The sequence below is a fragment of the Haliaeetus albicilla genome, chromosome 11 (assembly GCF_947461875.1).
Source record: "Haliaeetus albicilla chromosome 11, bHalAlb1.1, whole genome shotgun sequence".
Lineage (NCBI taxonomy): Eukaryota > Metazoa > Chordata > Aves > Accipitriformes > Accipitridae > Haliaeetus > Haliaeetus albicilla.
In genome coordinates, this window is record NC_091493.1 from 37,931,490 (window position 1) to 37,938,279 (window position 6,790).

Genomic DNA, 6,790 nt, shown 5'->3' on the forward strand with positions numbered 1-6,790 from the left:
GCCTTCCCTTGTCCTTCGCGTAGCGCAGCCCAGGCGACAGCACCCGGACGCCGTTCCCCCCCCCCCTTTGCCCCCCCCATAGACACCCTCACCACCCCCCCTATAACCCACCCCCGTCCCGTTTTACCTGCTCCCGGCCCGGCCGCCGGCAGCCCCCGCACCGCTCTTCAGCTCCGCATCCCCTTCCCCGCATCCACCACCGCCGGGCTCTGCTTGTCGGAGATCCACCTTAAAAACGCCACCAGCTCGCACACCGCACAAAAAAAAAAAAAAGAAAAAAAAAGAAAAAAAACCCCAACTTAATCCTTCCCCCCCCCCTCTTCTCCGCTCTCCTGCTCCGCCCGCCGCCGCGCCGGGAGCGGACGGGGGCAGCGGAGCCCCGCCGCGGAGCCCAGCAGCAGCGGGGAGGATGCTAATTGCAACTTGGGGGGGAGGGTCGTTGGTTGGGGTTTTTTTTTTCCCTCCTTTTTCTTTTTTTTCTCCCCCCTCTGTTTTGTTTTTTACCCCTCTTTTTTTTTTTTTTTTAAGCCAGAAAAGGGTGGGGGGAAGTGCCCGGGCGGTGCTGGGCGGAGCGCACTCTCCCCCTCGCCGAGCTGGGTGAGCGGAGGGAGAGGTAGGGGCTCTCAGTGCCTTTTTTTTTTTTTTTCCGTCTTCTTTTTTTTTTTTTTTTTTTTTTTTTTTTTTTTTTGGGCAATAGGCGGGGTCTCTCCTTGCAAACCAATGACACAAACCCACATGGACCAGCCTCGCCCCCTATAGATACTCTTCACTACAAATAGGCTCTCTCGGGGGATTAGTGGATCAGCTAAAGTACAAACAGACGCAGCGAGGAAGGGGCGGGGGGGGGGGGGGGAATCGGGGGACGGACACACACACACACACACACACACACACACACGGACAGACAGAGGGAACGGGACCGGGCCGCCCCGAGCGCACCCGCGGGGAAGGGGTTCCGCGGGGCGGGGAAGGGGCTCCGCGGGGCCGCGGTGCCTGTTGCGCTCGGTGGCGACCCGGGGGGGGGGGATTGTGGGTGGGTTTGGGAGGGGGGGGCGGCGTGTAGGGCCGGCAGACCGCCGCCTTTGTTCGGCCACCCGCGCTCAACGCGCCCGCGGGGCTTCTGCGCTTCTCCCCCCCCACTCGTGTATGTGTCCGTGTGTGTCCCCCCCTTCCACGTCCCGGTCGCATCCAGGCTGGCATTGCCAGGTCTGGGGAGCGCTAGCGGGGGTGTGGGGACACCCAGCACCCACGGGATCAGGTACCGAAGTCCGGCCTGTGCCCCACGCCTCTTTGTATCGCCGTCATCCCTCCGCTTGAGCGTGCAATTATTATATCGTGTCCGTCCTCGCCCTGCGTGGGGTTGGAAAGTGATGTCGTGAGGCCGGGGAAGAAAGGCCGGCAAGGCGCGCTCGGCCCCCACCGTTGACATCTTTAAAAACGGTGGGACTGACGCATCCATCCCTGCCGAGCGCCCAATTTGATGTGACGATCGTATCGTCACGCCGGGGCATTCGGCTGAAGGCGAGATAACCAGAGCGCGCTCCGACGTGCGTTTATTTGTATTTGTATTCCACGTTACCCCCATAGATTTGGGAATTAATGTTTTGACAGACGTTCTTCATCTGCTTATCACAAGAATGTGGGCAGGTGGTGATCCCATCTTTTTGTTGTATAATCATCGAGCCTTCTGCATTACATATATCCCGTGCTTCTCCATCAGCCTGGGAAAAAGCACATTCCTTCTCTAGTCAAATCAAACCCTTGAACCAGATCAATTGTCCACCAAAATTAATAAGCCAGCCTCAGTTTTTGCGGGTGAAATTACACGGTGAAGAGCCCGAAGATCTTGATTCTCCTAAAAGCATGTTTCAGACCCTCGCTGGATGTTTACACCGTGTCCATCATTTGTCCTCCGAGCACCTGCTGCCAGGAGCTGCTGCCTCTGTCCCGCAGAAGTTAAAGCCTCGCGCAGCCTCAGCTCCCCGGGGTTCCCCATGGCGGAGGTGCCGAGATGGCCGCAGCTGTGGCCACCCCGTGATACCCAGGCCTTGCACGCCGCAGGGTACAGCCGGGCACCTCCAAGTAGATTTTAGCAAAATTTAGCAGCTTTCGGCTGGAAGATGCATCTAATCCTGCACTCTTCCCTTTGGCAAAAGTCCCTCTGAAAAGAAAACCCCGCCTGCCTGCAGGAAACCTCACCATGAAAATCAGAGTCTCCCGTATTACCGAGATTTCTTGGATTTCCATCATTATCAACACTGCGAACTGTCAAAATATTATGGGCATCTCCTTAGCACACGGAACTTGGGCCGCAATGAGTAACAGCAATTTGCACCAACTGAGGACTTGCCCGTGGCATTTCAGCGGTGATTTTTTTAAACCACAACCACCATCGCTCTTTGCTTTAGACGATTTGCTTTGTTAAACATTACGTATGCAATGTGTGGGGGCGTGGGACAGGAAAACGGTAATTGCTTCTAATACATAACGTTGAATTCATGATACAAACAAAGTAAGTGACATACGTTGAGGCCAAAGACACAAATAATTATATCATTACCGGAGCAATTAGATTACGGATTGTAAAGGAGAAGGCTCTGAAGCAAACATCTTCAGGTTTAGCAGGGGGCAATCCTCACGCATGTGGATTTTTCTTCAAACTATTTGGATTGCGATCGAACATTTATCAAGTGTGAAACAGCCTTTGTAATCAGATGCTAGGAAAGAAGATACACGGTAGGTTCGGTGGGGAGCCTGAAACAACAGGTCTTTAACTTCAAATTGAAGCTTTTAAAACTTCCATTCAGCTGCTAACCGACCTTGAGGGAGCTTCAACTCCTCCAGTATCTCACTGGTTTGTGCAAAATTCAGCACGTGCTTGGAGTGGGGCGTTTCGGCTTCCCAGAGCTCGGGAGCAGCAATTTTGGGGCAAGGGAAAGACGTTAAGAGCCAAAGGAAAAGGATCGTCCTGCTGCCCGGGCAGGCACGGAGCAGACCTCTCTCTTCTGGCCTCTCTCCTCCAGATTATTTCTGTATTTTATCCACTTTCTGGACAGATGTTTCAGGCAGTAGGCTGTTATCTGAAAGGCGGATTCTCCACAACATCTCTAACTGTATATTAAAAGACTGAGGCTCCCATCCTTGAGGAGTAATTGAGGGTGGTTGTGCAGATAATCCCTGCTAGGAGAAGAATAGTCCTGAAAACTTAGTTTATGAGAGGTGCTTGCAAAGCAAAGCAAAATCAAGCTGTTCTTCTCTTCTATTTATTTTAACCTATGGGTAGCCATACTGAAAAGTTACCGGCACCATTCAGAAACCAAGCCCTCCCAGCATCATTTTTCTGTGAAATCAAATGAACTTTAAAAAATGCACTTCTTACGTGTCCTTCCAATATGGGAACCAGGTGTTGGGGCTGCAAGGTTTACCTGGCACCCCTTTTCCCTGCCAGCCAGGGTTCACCTTGCTTGCCGAAATAATGCTCCTCCCTGCTGCTAATTAACTGCGGTACTCACTGGGCTCATCCAGTGTTGCAGCTTAACTACTTACTAAAATATAGCAGAAAGTCTGTAGCCCCTGTGTCTATAATAGTTATATTTGATGAATTTGTCATTATTTTTAGTAAGGGATTACATGCTTCTCTTGTGAATAACTTGGTTTTTATTAGCAGTGGATTCAGGAAAACGGTGATGTTCAAATATTGTTTCCTGACCCACATGCTGGCTTCCAAGCAGCTGAATGCACGTCACACGAGGCACTCCATCAACCGAGAGCACAATCACACTTTCCCTCTACACTTCACTGACACGTCAGCCTGAGTGCAGCACCTCCTGCTACACTGGTATGTCTCAAGACCTTGCAAGGAACTAACAAAAAAAAAAAAAAATTAAATTTACAATCTGGTTTTCATAAAGAGGTTGATTTGCAGATGCAAATATGGGCCTTGATCCTGCAAAGACGATGCTCCTGCATAGCTTTTATGTAGCGCGAGGAGTCAGAGTGACTTCAGCTGGATGACTCTCAGTGCATAAATTTAAGCGCATGCATCTCTCTCTGCAGATTTAGAGTGAGTATCTGTTGACTAGAATAGACCAGTTATTTTACTGCTCCAAGTGTTTGTGCAACTTAGTTACTCAGTGCTATGTAGGAACAGGCAGACACAAATCCTGCTTAGATCCTTCCGAGCCAGAGACCATGTTTGATCATTAGAAATGAAATTCGTATGTTGAGTAACGCCACATATCCAGCACCGATGTCAATATCCCATTTATATTTTACCAGTTTTTAAAATGTAACTGGTTTTGAACAGACCTGTTGGCTAGTTTATAATGGATATTCATTAAAATAATCATCTATGTTTAAGAAGGTGCTCATGTGTTTTTTACAAATCGGTGGCAGCAAATGTTCATTTTCTACAGTTTCTATTGAGCTAGAAACGTAAGCCTAGAGTTTGGTTTAACTGTCTCTAATACCGGTACAATAAGCACGAATATGGATACGTTAAGGAATTTTCTGTAAAGATTTTTGTGAGTGCAAATTTGGAGCCTGGAGAAATTAATTGGTTTATTTTACTGCATAATCCGCTTTTAATATTAGTACTCTAGTTTAACTTTAAAATGCGTTAAGAGAAACACGTCCTTCATTTCACTGTTGTAATTGATGCAAAGCAGGGATGAATTTGTTCCAAAACATATTTGGTAAACTGTTTTGTAACTAAGCATTTAGAAGACGGGTTGTTTTTCTTATAGTTTTGATCTCACACCAGACTGACACGGGTATACAAGCGCCATCGAGCACAATTCCTTCTACTAAGAAGTCAAAAATCCAACATTTGGTATCAGTCTTGGAAAAGTAAGTTCATTAAGACAGTGGTTCAGATCCCTTTTTGTATCATTTACCATAAGGATGTCATCTGGTGTGAAGGGTTGCACCGGTAGAAAAAAATTGCTCCTGAAGGCAGTATATGATCTTTATTAGATCAGCAACTCCCCTCCCCACCTCTATTTTAGGATCAGTTTTTAGTATTTAATTACTGTAACATTATTTTTTACACGTTTAACAGGTTTGCTCTACAGACCCAGAGTTTCCTACCGTAACAGTATTTAACTTAATGTAAATGAAAAGGACGCATTCATGCCACAAGTTCTCTGTGGGAACCCAGAAAAAAGAGGGTGAATGGGTTTGTCTGGGGTTTTTTTTGTGGTTTAAAAGCATGGGGAATCTTGCTCGTCATAGAAAAAAAGAAGCCATCAAGGCAGCTTTCAGTTCGGAGGTTGACAGGAATACTACTTCCCAGTATTTTTGCTTCTCCACTTCCGTGGCAGTATTTCAGGTGGGTTTCTTAGGGGAGATAGCCCTCATTTGTTATCTTATACTGATGCTACCTTGGTATTTGAGGTGCTGGGTCCTCCAGGCTCTGATCCCAAACTGACGTGGGTGGTCGTGTGTGCTCTCTAGGGGCTCTGAGAGCCCGAATCTTTTTCCTCTGTCCTTCCCTCTGCCTCCCGGAGCAGCTCTGCAGGCAGCCAGAGGACTCGCGCATCCCGAGTTCCATCCTGCCGCGGGGTCACGGGGTACTTTGAGCTCCTAGTTGGAAAAGTGCGGGTTATTTGCAGTCTGTGCAGAAACTCCCTCGGTCCTTTCTAATTTTGAAAGAAAACCGAGCCTATTAAAAAAATAGCTGCTCTGCAGCCTTGTGCTCAGCTGCTGCTGCAAGTGCCTCAAGAAGCAGTTGGCTGCTCTGGGCCCCGGCCATGCGCTCCCAGCCCGCGCTGCCTCCTCCCGCTGCCAGCACGAGCATTTGTGCAGCTGCAAGGTGAAGTGGATCAGGGAACGGATCCAGCTGAACGCTAATCCCAGGGAAGGAAAAAAAGAAAAAAAAAAGGAAAGAAAAAGAAAAAAGAAAAAAAAAAAGCTTATTTTCAGCTGGATCTGTTCCCCAACCTGGTTCTGCCTTCAGTCGCATGGGAGACGCTGCTCGCGCGGGGAGAGGCTCACACGGGTGGGAAGGAGCAGCCAGGGCAGGGAGCGCAGGGCTGGTTTTATGGCAGCGCTGGCTTATGCCGTCTTAAAAGCATTTGTCAGGCTACGACCTCGTGTTAATATATTACTGTTCCGGTGCACCGTGCAGCAGAGGTTACGGCATTAGATTTTTCACTCCCAGAACCACGACGCTGCATTTTTCAGAATCTGTGGGAGAAAAGGCTCCAGCGGTGTTCAATATTTCTGTTTTAAATACAGGGACATGGTTGCGTTGGGAAGACAAGCGTGGGATCACAGAGGGGCTGCCGGCAGGGAATGGGATACCCACAGACGTTATCAGAATACGTTAATCCTCCGCTGGCATCCACTGCAGCAACAAGTGCGTTGTAAGACCAGCAAAATGCATGGGATACTCTAATACAATATATAAAACAATTTAATTCAATAGTACATTGATCGCAATAGTAACAGTTGTTTTGTGATGTAACTATGGTCTCGGTATCGTACTTTCTTCACATTAAATTAAATATAGATTTTGACTGATTTTCATAAAATCGCACAAATTTAGGGGCCGGGTGATATTTTTCATAATATGTTGGTGTTATGCCTTCTTGGCAAATTTATTCCCGTTGAGAAAGAAAAGGAGTTACATGCTGAGAACTCTTGAACTGAATCAATGATTAGAAAGAGGCACTACATATTACTTCTGCCCTACTACAGACACTGAATTCAACAGCAGTGGGAAATTCTCAAATCCATTTCCCTTTGCAAACATGAGCAAAAGGATGCAAACATACAAGAAATTTCTCTT

The 6,790-nt window shown here is 47.9% G+C and overlaps 1 protein-coding gene across 2 annotated transcripts in view; it reads right to left on the reverse strand.

Annotated features, from left to right (window-relative positions):
- CTBP2 (C-terminal binding protein 2) overlaps positions 1-470 on the reverse strand; it is a 141,960-nt gene extending 141,490 nt beyond the window's left edge. Inside the window, exon 1 of one of the 2 annotated variants that reach the window (XM_069797192.1) lies at positions 128-470. The gene's annotated coding sequence lies outside the window, so the exon portion shown is untranslated. The remainder of the gene's footprint in view (positions 1-127) is intronic. The other variant, XM_069797191.1, reaches the window with a different exon arrangement.
- Between the last annotated feature and the right edge of the window lie 6,320 nt (positions 471-6,790).